Source organism: Micromesistius poutassou (genome assembly GCF_964030765.1).
Source record: "Micromesistius poutassou genome assembly, chromosome: 13".
Classification (NCBI taxonomy): Eukaryota; Metazoa; Chordata; class Actinopteri; order Gadiformes; family Gadidae; genus Micromesistius; species Micromesistius poutassou.
Window position 1 is genome coordinate 4,319,635 of NC_140283.1, and position 12,906 is coordinate 4,332,540.

The following is a 12,906-nucleotide window of genomic DNA, read 5'->3' on the forward strand; positions in this document are numbered from 1 at the left end:
CACCTGGGACACAACCACATGGTGCTGGAGGAGGTCAGGGGACACCTGGGACACAACCACATGGTGCTGGAGGAGGTCAGGGGACACCTGGGACACAACCACATGGTGCTGGAGGAGGTCAGGGGACACCTGGGACACAACCACATGGTGCTGGAGGAGGTCAGGGGACACCTGGGACACAACCACACGGTGCTGGAGGAGGTCAGGGGACACGCGGGACAACAACCACACGGTGCTGGAGGAGGGGGTGGCGGTGGACGTCCGTCTGCTCCTTCTGCACTCCATCGCTGTTCGTTTAGATCTAAGGGTGACATCTGTTGGACGGTCGGAGGTGAGCCGATCAGGCGGTCAGGGCGCACCTAGGATCCATACGCTGACGTTTTCAGAGGTCAGACCGTCTCTTTCAAGAATGACACTGGCCCTCCTCAAGGTGATAGGTTAATGGTATACTAATGAGATCTATCTCTTCTACACCAGCCTGACACACCTGGCTACAACAGACTCTCCTTGCTTCAAAGGTCTTCCGATATAATGGGCGTCTGTCTTAGCTTAGATTACAACGTAGACAAACGGATGATCTGAGGAATAGAGTCAAGGCATAACGGAATACATAGAAAACACTTTATATTCAGTTGTTTCATTTTCACACCGGAAAATCATACATAAATTCACCATGTTTCCCCCCCCGTTCCTATCTCCTGATAGTCTTTAAGTGTGCTACATTATTGCGACTACAAGCTGCATGTCACAAGATTAAGATCACATTGTCCAGATCCCGGTAACGTGATAGAACAGCATCATGAGCTGACATCTCGGGTCTGTCTTTAAAATGTATTCTGGCCTGTCGTTTCTGGTTTGAATTTGCTTGTTGAAGGACGGTGAGTTGTGGAGTCTGCTGCTGCTCTGGTACACATCATTACGTCACATCAGTGGGTTTGTTTCTAAAAATCTTTTTTTCCCTGTGGTAAGGAAAAGCAGTTAGAAATTGTAGTTTTACTAAAATACTACTAACCCTACTAACCTATCCTGTTCTCTTTCTTTGAGCTACTGAGCTACTTTGAGCTACTCTCCACTGAGTGGAGCTACTCTTCACTCAGACTCAAGTTGCTGTTTTTAAACTTTTATGTTTAAAATAATTCACAGCTCACTTGCATTGGGTAGATGCATCTGCTAAATGACTACACTCAAATGTGTTTAATGTTTAGACGTTTTATCAGCAGTAGGCCACTAGTGTGTGTGTGTGTGTGTGTGTGTGTGTGTGTGTGTGTGTGTGTGTGTGTGTGTGTGTGTGTGTGTGTGTGTGTGTGTGTGTGTGTGTGTGTGTGTGTGTGTTACATTGTTAAATTGCATGTTCATTCTTCATGACTGGCCTGCTAACTGCGTGGGGATACATGGGTGAGACGCTTCCACTGGGAATCAAATACGAAGGCCTAGCGAGCGTGCATCCAGAAGACGGAACCAAGAACCGTGAAAATGTCAACCATTAATAATGACATATTCCGCCGCCCTTCAGGAAAAACCCAGCAACATCAGCAGCACAGCCACCGCGGTGGAACAGCTAACACACTTCCATCTAGATGGGCAAAAAAAAAAAAAGGAGAAGTCTATTTCTGTCACATTTTCCACGAGGGTGGCCTTTGTGCGGCCCACGCAGTCCCTCGGATTAATAATAAGCATCCACGCGTCTCTGCAAGTTAGAGTCAAGAGCGAACGACGCCACGGGGATGTTGTTGAGCAGCGGTGGAGCCGCGGCGGACCGCGATGCACAGGGCCGGGCGCCGGGCTCTGATCCGAGCGGACAAGCAGAAAGCGAGGGTGGCTCTCTAGCGGAATATAATGTGCTTTTCATTTAAATGTAACGTTTCCATGTCGGTTCCTCCAATGTAGAAAAGGGAGTATGACTCTGGATACCTATAGTTTGTTTTGCATCGTTTTGAAGCAGATGTTATGTAACACATTCATGAGAGTAGCCTAGTGGTAGATGAACAATTACTGTGTATTGCTTCTTCAGCGAGCCCCTGAATCAGGCATACATGGTTATAATAAAATGAAATATAATATTTACATTTGATTGTAATGACACGTTTTGTTCATCACCATTTTTTCTTTAGATGCGATTTATGCTGAAACTGCAGAAAGGATCAATCGTCCAACAGCTGAAGTGACCTGCTGTCTGTACCATGCCCTCTGACCTTTGGTCTTAGTGCTGCATTGATAGGCAAAACCATTGAGTTTTCTGAGTAGTTCCTCAAGTACGTTATCCAGGGCTAGCCTCACACACTGCCTGGCGTTTAAATACGTTTGAACAGTCACCAAGTGTGTTGTCTTGGAGGGAGATTTCTAACAGGTAAAGCAGAGGACAGCCATCTCCATAGACCGGACTTGTCTCGGACTAGCCTGCTTGTTTCTGTCTGTAATCAACAACTTGGTGGAAACGGCAGAGAACGCTGAGAGATAACAACTGTTGTCAGGCTGAATCACATGGGCAAGCTATATTAGGGGGAAACACAAACATACACACATGCTTAGACACACACACACACACACACACACACACACACACACACATATGTTGGAACACATGGAGACGGAGCGTGATGCAAGAGAGGATGCACAAGAAGACAAAGAGACACAGGGAGGGAAGCACAGTTGACTTCCTCTGTCGTTACTCACACCTGCAGTGGGATGCAATCACCATGGCAACAAGACTTGGCAACACTGTGCAGAGCTGATATTTAAGGTTGTGGTCTTTAATCCCCTCCTTTCTCTACTATTTCACTGTAGAGTTTCTAGAAAATGCATCTATTTTGTGCTCTCATCGGTGTACACTTTATATACATTTTGTAGGCTACGTACAGAAGCCCACGACGATCAACTTGAATCAGCCTATGAGAGGGGATCCTTGCAGATCTACTGAGGAAATTCTGATAACCGAGCATCGTTGCAGACGCTGATCCGTCCACGACTTTCTAATATACAGGGAATGGCCATCACAAGGCATTTCACACACAAGGACCTGTATAGACGTACATGTACAATAAGAGAGGGACATTCATTTGAAGTGCATTTAAATTGCATTACTGAAAGCCAATGTATTGTAATTGAGGAAAAGGGATTACAAGTTTGTGGTGTTTTGTTTTTAATTTGTGCAGCCTCATCATCTGCTATTGACGATAGCGGCTGATGACCGTGCAGCTCGCGCGGTGTTTTCATAATAGTTGACTGCTGGTCGCCATCTAGTGGACAAACATAATACCAGCCTCAATGTAGCTGCAGTTATCTCAGATTACCGCTCACTCGTTCATCACTTGCTGACCTAGACACCTATACATGAAGAACATCTGATAATGACATATGATTAATATACTACATATATGGATTGTTTGCAATTAGTATTCTTGATTACTTGAATATCTATTGTGGATAGGGCTTGATTTATAGGGGCACTTACCATGGAAATAGACAAATGTTGTTTTATTTTTTTAGATAAAGCACAAATGTGAAATTATCTGGTTAAATTTAAGCCAGATGCTGGTAGGCTACATAATTAAAACATTACTCATCATCTATCCTCCAATCATCTTTTTCATTCATTAGGGCATAGCGACAGCAATCCTGACAGGTAATTCCTGTTACCATTATTTTCTTGTTATTGACATGAATTAAATAATAAAGTAGACCTATTGAAAGAAGAAAAAAAAAATATATATATATATATATCTGGGCCAATATAAACTAAACCCATTGCCAAATTATATAAAAAATAAGATCTACCTTGTTTTTAAATAGCTAAATGATTAAAAAAAAATAAGATATCTTATTGTTAGATGTATGCAAATAACCTAGCATATGAATATCTCTGCTAGAAATAATGATATGTCTTCAAAATGAAAAATCCCAATCACATTCAGATCCTCGATTGCTCCCCTCCTGGATGGTAGAACACATTATCAACGGTCTGTGTTTAATGATAGTTTAAAGTATTAAATGTAATACTTTGATGAATCAAACTATAACAGTATAATCTTGCTGTTGTTGTGAAGCAAAACAATGGAGTGAGCAAGGCATCCTCATGACTCCAAGCGCTGTTGCATTTGCTATCACTATAAATACATAAAGTATCTTTGGATGCCGCCCTCTGCTGGTCATTTATTTAAAACCACAGGTCATGTCAGTCTGCGTTAAACAGCACTAGGACGCTGACTGCTAAAATCAACCTACAGACCACTATCACTATGAAATGAAGCCGAAACAAATTAGCTTTAGTCTCTCGCGATCATGAATTCATGTCCCACAGTTGGCCTCCAGCCAGCTGCTGACTTTAAAATGCATCCATCACTCTCTCAGGCGAGCGTTAGCGGGATTCACCTGATGTTCGCAGGAAGGTTCGCTAATGGCTGCCATCAGTCAAGTGGCTCTTAGTATCAGATTAAAAAGTTACACCCAGCGAATTCCCCCTCCTTCAATCAGCAGGCCCATGGCCTCAATGGGGGGCCGGAGTGGGTGCTGCCTACCTACCTGCTCCACAACCCAACACACACAGGCTGAGGAGGTGGGAACCTCCACGACTGTAATCACTTTCTCTGTCTTTTCCTATCACTATTAGGGGGCTTAATAAGGGGTTAGGCAAACCGGTTGGCTAACCCTAACGCCGTAGCAACTATCCACCCTGAGCCCTCAATTCTGTTATCGATGTTTGAATATGTCCATAATTGTAATATTTGCAGTGTAATACATCTAGTTTGTAGCGTTACTCTACTTAGGATAATGTTCTTCTGTTTATACATTTGCTGTATAGATGCAAAATAACCTTTTCTACTATTGTAAACTATTATAATCCCCTTTTTGTTAGTATGTGTGCTTGTGTGTGTGTGTGTGTGTGTATTAGTGTGTGTTTTTGATGACACACACACAGACACCTGCACATACTCTGTTTGTTTGTTAAGGACTTTCATTCAATTCATTATATCTTTCTAGAAATGTTTTTGTTGTGTGTGCTTTATTATTTTGTCTGTCAATCTTGAGAATTCCCGCTCCTCAATTAATAATAGCTAATAGGTAAATTTACTGTAATCTATCGCTCCATTTTAGCTACAATCCTAAATTAAGTGTGTGTGTGTGTGTGTGTGCGTATTTGTGTGCGTGTGTATGTGTGTGTGTGTGTGTGGGGGGGGGGGTTTGCGTGCATGCATGTGTGTCTGCGTGGGTGCGTGTGTGTGTGTGTGTGTGTGTGTGTGTGTGCGTGCCTTCAGTGCGTGTGTGTGGGTAAAGCCTGTGCATTGTGCCTGTGCATTGGTGTATGTTGTGTGGGAGGTGTCTGTGATTTCTCTTCTTTATTTGTGTTTTGTGCGACCAAATAAAACCAACAGATCCAAATATGAACAAAAAACCAACAACCAAAACGCTGATTGGTGACTTTGTGCGTGTGTATACATTGCATGTCTGTGTGTGAGTGGTCTCCCCCACTCTCCCCCCCCCCCCCCCCCCCAGGGCCCGCGGTGCTGCTCCAGACTGTGGGAACAACAGGGTGCCTAATCCCAGGGGAGGGCAGGGAAGGGCCGGGCACCGTCTCCCCTCATCCATGTGACCGCTGCTGGCGGCCTGTGTGGAGAGGAGAGCCAGCAGCGGATCACAGAGCCAGACACCGCTCTGGGTTTGCGTGGGAGGGCGGTGGTAGGGTGGTGGTGGTAGGGCGGTGGTGGTAGGGTGGTGGTGGTAGGGCGGAGGTGGTGGCAGGGTGGTAGTGGTGGTAGTAGGGTGGTGGTAGGGCAGTGGTAGGGTGGTGGTAGTAGGGCGGTGGTGGCAGGGTGGTGGTGGTAGGGCGGTGGTGGTAGGGCGGAGGTGGTGGCAGGGTGGTAGGGCAGTGGTAGGGTGGTGGTGGTAGGGTGGTGGTGGCAGGGTGGTGGTAGGGCGTTGGTAGGGTGGTGGTGGTAGGGTGGTGTTAGGGTAGTGGTGGTGGTGGTGGTGGTAGGGTGGTGGTGGTAGGGTAGTGGTGGTAGGGTGGTGGTAGTAGGGCGGTGGTGGTAGGGCGGTGGTGGCAGGGCGGTGGTGGTAGGGTGGTGGTGGTAGGGCGGTGGTAGTAGGGTGGTGGTAGGGCAGTGGTAGGGTGGTGGTGGTAGGGTAGTGGTGGTAGGGTGGTGGTGGTAGGGTGTTGGTGATGGTAGGGTGGTGGTGGTGGTGGCAGGGTGGTGGTAGGGCGTTGGTAGGGTGGTGGTGGTAGGGTGGTGTTAGGGTAGTGGTGGTGGTAGGGTGGTGGTAGAGTGGTGGTGGTAGGGTAGTGGTGGTAGGGCGGTGGTGGTAGGGTGGTGGTGGTAGGGTGGTGGTGGTAGGGCGGAGGTGGTGGTAGGGTGGTGGTGGTAGGGCGGAGGTGGTGGCAGGGTGGTCGTGGTGGTAGTAGGGTGGTGGTGGCAGGGTGGTGGTAGGGTAGTGGTGGTAGGGTGATGTTAAGGTAGTGGTGGTAGGGTGGTGGTGGTGGTAGGGTAGTGGTGGTAGGGTGGTGGTAGGGTGGTAGGGTGGTGGTGGTAGGGTGGTGGTGGTGGTAGGGTAGTGGTGGTAGGGCGGAGGTGGTGGCAGGGTGGTGGTGGTAGGGTAGTGGTGGTAGGGTGGTGGTGGTGGTGGTGGTAGGGTGGTGGTGGTGGTGGTGGTAGGGTAGTGGTGGTGGTGGTGGTAGGGTAGTGGTGGTAGGGTGGTGGTGGTGGTAGGGTGGTAGCGGGGGAGGCGGTGGTTGGGGTGGTGGTGTGTGGGTGGTGTAGGTGATGGTCTGTGGTGGTTGTGGTTGGGCTGGTGGTGTGTGGGTGGTGTTAGTGGTGGAAGGGTGGTGGTGGTGGTGGTGGTGGTGTTGGTGGTGGTGCTGGTGGTGGGGGAGGTGGTGGTGCTGGTGGTGGTGTGTGGGTGGTGATGGTGGTGGTGGTGGCGGTGGTCGGGTGGTGTTGTGTGGGTGGTGTTAGTGGTGGAAGGGTGGTGGTGGTGCTGCTGGTGGGGGAGGTGGTGCTGGTGGTGGTGCTGGTGTTGGTGGTGGTGGTGCTGTTGGTGGGGAGGTAGTGGTGGCGGTGGTCGGTGGTGTTGTGTGGGTGGTGTTAGTGGTGGAAGGGTGGTGGTGCTGCTGCTGGTGGGGGAGGTGGTGCTGGTGTTGGTGGTGGTGGTGCTGTTGGTGGGGAGGTAGTGGTGGCGGTGGTCGGTGGTGTTGTGTGGGTGGGTGGACTTTCACAATGAGAGAACGAAGGAAACCGGTATAAGATAACATTTGCTAAACACACAGAGACACGGCTGCAGTCCTTCCTCTGCCGACCGCACTAGAGAGAGAGAGAGAGAGAGAGTGAGAGAGAGAGAGAGAGAGAGAGAGAGAGAGCGAGAGAGAGAGAGAGAGAGAGAGAGAGAGAAAGGGAGAGAGAGGGAGAGAGAGAGATAGAGAGAGAGAGAGTAGGTATTCAAAACTGTTTTGTAACAAATAATGTTACATTATGAGTGACACAGTTGCAACATTAATTTATAGTAATACAAATTATAGACATTTTGTTGAGTCCAAAATATCCAAAATATACATTCAAGGGTAAATATTTAGAGAAAAGTAAATAGGCATTTAAAATTATGTTGAAAGATTGTTCAGGCTGCAGCTTCCTATTAATAACGTGCAGCACTGCATTATTTTGATGACCATGCTGTTAAATAACAGGATTCCTCCAATACAATGTCACTGTGCATTATTTCACAATACTCAGCATTCAACCTCTAGTTTGAGCTTTGCATTTGGGGCATTGCTGAGTTGTGTTTACAACACCTCTGGGTGAGTGCCAGCCCCCTCGCCCAACACTGGACTACGTGGTTCAATTCAGGCGCTGGCCAGCCATTGGTCAGCAAGCATGAAATCATTGAAAGGTTTCACCTTCAGCCAGTAAGAGACAAGATATGGCCATCATCAAGGCGGGGCTAGAGTACCATAAAAGTCTTTGTTTGTCTTCCTTTAGTTACTTTGTCTGTTGGATTCAGAGGACTAAATGGATACCTTTACAACTCTACAACCCTGGCAGAAATAAAGGCTGTCAGGCACTAGAGTTCATGAATAGAGTGGAAGACAGAATGAACAAAAACTCTTCATTCAGACATTTTTCCTTTCGCTTGCAGGTAATGCTTGACACAAATGACTTAAATTAAAAGGTTATTTTTCAATCCAGGGTTCCTTATCAGTGCTGGTATACTTGGTACGATAGTGTTATCAGAAATATGCTTTTGGCTACATTATAATTTTGTCAAACACATGTGCTTATCACTTTTCCAGCCCAGCTATCCATCATGTGTTTGTTGGACGGAGAACTGATAAGGGAATGTGTCTGACACTTTCAACGGTGGGCAGAGATACCACCCACCTGCAGCATGCTATATGCTAACTCAATACGCTTTAACCTAATTACACAACTCTCACAAGCTCAAAATAAGACTAGTGGTTTACATCTGCAAAAACTTAGCAAATTTTTGATTTGAGACCTTGAATGTGATTATGCTTTCTTTCTCTCATCTATGCATATATTGATTAATCTCTCTATCTCTCACTCACTCTCTCTTTATCTATCTATCTATCTATCTATCTATCTATCTATCTATCTATCTATATATATATATATACCTGTCTGTCTGTATGTCTGTCTCTATCTATCTGTCTATCTGACTATCTGTCTATCTATCTATCTATCTATCTATCTATCTATCTATCTATCTATCTATCTATCTATCTGTCTATCTATCTATCTATCTATCTATCTATCTATCTATCTATCTATCTATCTATCTACCTGTCTGTCTGTCTCTCTATCTATCTAATTGTCTATCTATCTATCTATCTATCTATCTATCTATCTATCTATCTATCTGTCTAGCCGTCTGTCTGTCTCTCTATCTCTCTATCTATATATGTATTTATCTATATATGTATTTATCTCTATATCTATCAATTAATCTATATATTGCTTTTTAGCTTGTGTTTGTTAATAAAAAAAATGTTTTGTTTGATATCCTTAATCTTCCGTCTGAGATTATATAGTACATCCAACTCATTTCGGTGGAAATATGAGCAACGCAGATCATTATTTGCATTGTATTATGTATCTATTGAACATGCTATAATAAACATTACCACAATGTTAAGTGTGTATTGAAATCTATGATGTGAAATAATAATGTCATGTGCTATTTCATGTCAACCTGTGCGCCTACAGTATGAAATTATGATGGCAATATTCAGTTTTTCTTCAGCTTGTCAATTTGAATGAATAATAATAATAAAAACATCCTAAAAAAAAACAGTACCGAGCCAGGATCACTGTAAATAGAGCCAGCACTGAGAGTGAGATGGCACCTTCAGCTGCATCTGCGGCCACAAGGGGGTGTAGTTACACTGCGATTCCCAATCTGCTCGGTTAGGTTATGGACGATACTGAAAAAGGAATGACTATGACATTGTTGGGGAGCGGTAACAAGTCCAATCAAATTATAGACGACCTAATCTAATAGCATAGCTTAATAGCGGAGCCTCCAGCAGCCCCCGACAGCCACAAGGTCAGCCACAAGGTCAGCCACAAGGTTACGCATGCAAGCACAGCAGTGATTTAGAAGTTGGGGGATTCTACTTCAAGTAGCTCCACTTGTCAAGTAAAGGACCCTTTAATCCCACGGCTGATTCGTTTTCTTCTGTTCCTTCCAGTATAATAAACAGTGAGAGCACGCAACGGTGTACCGTAGCCTATAACATATTTAACACATCACAGCCTATTCAAAAACTCTAGTAACAACATTCGTTTTTAAAATGTTATCATAATGTCCAATAATAATAATAATATACCATTGTTCTTCTTCTTCCTCTAATAAGGATTTTTAATACATATTAGGCCTACTTAGCCTACTTTTCAAAAACGAATATATGATTAGTCTAAAATATGAAATAAGATTCGGTATAAATAATACAGTCAGTGGATTAGGCAGGTAAGAAAGACAAGTAATGCACAAAGTTGCATTCACACAAATCTTCAGTCCAACACGTTAGTTATATAACGTCATGGCTTTTCAAAACAAGGGACGCACATGACGTCAAAAGACACGCTCAAATTGGAAGCTTTCCTTTAGCCTTCCCATTCTCCTGGTAACTATGGAAACTATCTCTGGTAATTAAGGGCTTGATATTTGATTTTGGCATCCTCTGTGATGAAATTGAACTTTCGCTTATAGCAAATAGAGATTTATTTATTTTCTGCAAACAAGCGCTTGCTTCCTGACTTCCTGATACGTGCCAACGGACTCACTTTACTAGTGCATGCATTATGGTTGGGGGAAAAAGTTTTGAAAGAAAAGAAGGTCATTGCATGTCAATGATACAAAGACAACTTAATTAATTGTAATAACAAACTGTGCGTGTTTGTGTGTATCTGTATGTATGTGTGTATGTGTGTGTGTGTGTGTGTGTGTGTGTGTGTGTGTGTGTGTGTGTGTGTGTGTGTGTGTGTGTGCATTTGCGTGTGCATTTGTGTGTGTGTGTGTGTGTGTGTGTGTGTGTGTGTGTGTGTGTGTGTGTGTGTGTGTGTGTGTGTGTGTGTGTGTGTGTGCGTGCGTGTGTGTGTGCGTGTGTGTGTGCGTGTGTGTGTGTGTGTGTGTGTGTGTGTGTGTGTGTGTGCATTTGTGTGTGTGTTTGTGTGTGTGTGTGTGTGTGTGTGTGTGTGTGTGTATGTGTTACGTGTGTGTCACATAAATACTACAAAATTTGCATTACGACATCTTGGCAGTTCTTACAGATTGACCGGGCGATGACATCACAAATAAGACTGTTGTCTACCTGAAATAGACCTGAAATAGACCTGAAATAGACCTGAAATAGACCTGCAATAGACCTGAAATAGACCTGCAATAGACCAGAGGCAGTTGGATCTCCAAAGCTTTTACTGTAATTTGCAACTAACAAAGAAACCCGTCACCATGACAACAGAAAATAAAAGATCAGGAAAAGGATAGCAGGACAGACAGATTTCGAAGAAGGAGGCTGAGTTGGTTTGCGCATCACTTCAAGTAAACAGGTGCTGCTTATTATTATAGATAATTATAGGTAAATTGGAGTGAATGACACATCGTCATTCAACACAATCATGAGTGCACGTCTGGAAAACCTCTTGATCAAATGAAGAGACACACTGCGGATAGTTCCTAGCGGATGATGAAGAATGCATGGTCTGTGTCCGTATCCATCCCATCATGATACGGATAACAGAAAGAGATTCAACACACTAATCCACAACAATATAGCAGTGCTTATGAGCACAGCCAGGGGGATTGTGTTTGTGTATTGAAAGGCGAGGGATGCTGACCACATGTTAAAAGTGAGCCACTCTTCTTTTGTTACGTATGCACTCGGTAACTAAGAAGGAACCACCACCACCCACAGATCATCTCGCTCTCATCCCACTGCCATCTGCTGCCTCCTGCTCCCAGAGTTCCCCAGTAAAGCCTCTCTCGGAGCGGAGCCCACGGCAAGGAAACAGCCCCGGACCTCCACAGCCCCCACGCAGCCATCCAACCAAAACACACCACACACATTGTTGTTGTTGTTGTCGTTTTTTAATGATTCTGTGGTCAGTGGTGTGAATGACAGACGGACTGGTCAGACGGGTCCCGGGCTACACTCCAGATGGATCAGGCTCCGACGGTCTGTGAGTGGTCACTCCCAGCCGAAAGGTACTTGGTTTGAACCCTTAACTTGTGCAATCTAGCTGTCCACGTCATCCTTTGAGCCAGAGTCCTCCCCTGCTCCTCAACGGCATGTATCAACCACAACAGCCCGGATCCGCTGAGTTCACCTGGGATGAAAGCACCTGCTGCTGATGACTTCATAGTAAATAGATATTCACGAGACGTGCGTCCCGTTATCACTGTGTTGTATTTTTGGAGCGCTGCACTCCGCTTGCCTGGTGAGCCAGTCTTGTATCCACGGGCCCGGTATGGAGCTCTGCAGTTGCTATGGGATGTCACATGGTTTAAAACGTCTGGTGACACTAATTACCGCGGGCTCTGACGTCAGACTGTTACTCAGAGAAGGAATCTATAACAACGATAAAAAGGTATTAGCACCGGCGGCTATGGAGACCAGGTAAACCCAGGATGCGGGGAGAATGCTTTTTATGATACACACACCAGCTTAGACAGTGTTTACACAATGCAGACTGAATCCCACTCCAGGTGCCGGCTCAGAGACTGGGCTATTGCATAAGATGTATTGTTATTCTCTTCAGTTCACTCATTACGATTTATAATCACATTTTATACAAGCAGAGATTGGAAATAGCAACAATTGCTATAATTGGAATACAACAAATCAAATATAAGTATATAAGATATATATAAATCAAATCGTTATGATATGAATAATTAGTGAATATTCCCCCTATTGAATATCAGACATGAACTACTGTACAGTTGACGTTAAAGGTCATAGAAAGAGGAAGTTAAAAATGATTGAATAGCTGTATTGGTCGACGGTCACTCAATTATGTTTTTAAAGATATCAGAATCAGAATCGCTTTTATTTGCCAAATGCATCAATGGACACACAGTAATTTGACTTGGCATCCAGCGCTTGTGCAAATTGAATCAGCTTGATGGAGTTGTTCTTGGAAGTGCAGTCATAGGTGTACACTGAGTAGAGAGACGGTGACAGCACGCACCCCTGAGGTGCGCCGATGTTGGTGGACCAGGGATCTGACATGTGATGGCCAAGCCACGCCTGCTGTGGCCCGTTGGTGAGGAGATCCCTAACCCAGCGGCAGATAGAGGGTTCAACCCCCATCAACAACTGGTATTATAGATTTGGAAATCATCTTTCTAATTCATTCAAATTCAATGTATGCTATGTAGACATGCAGTTTTCAGCATTAG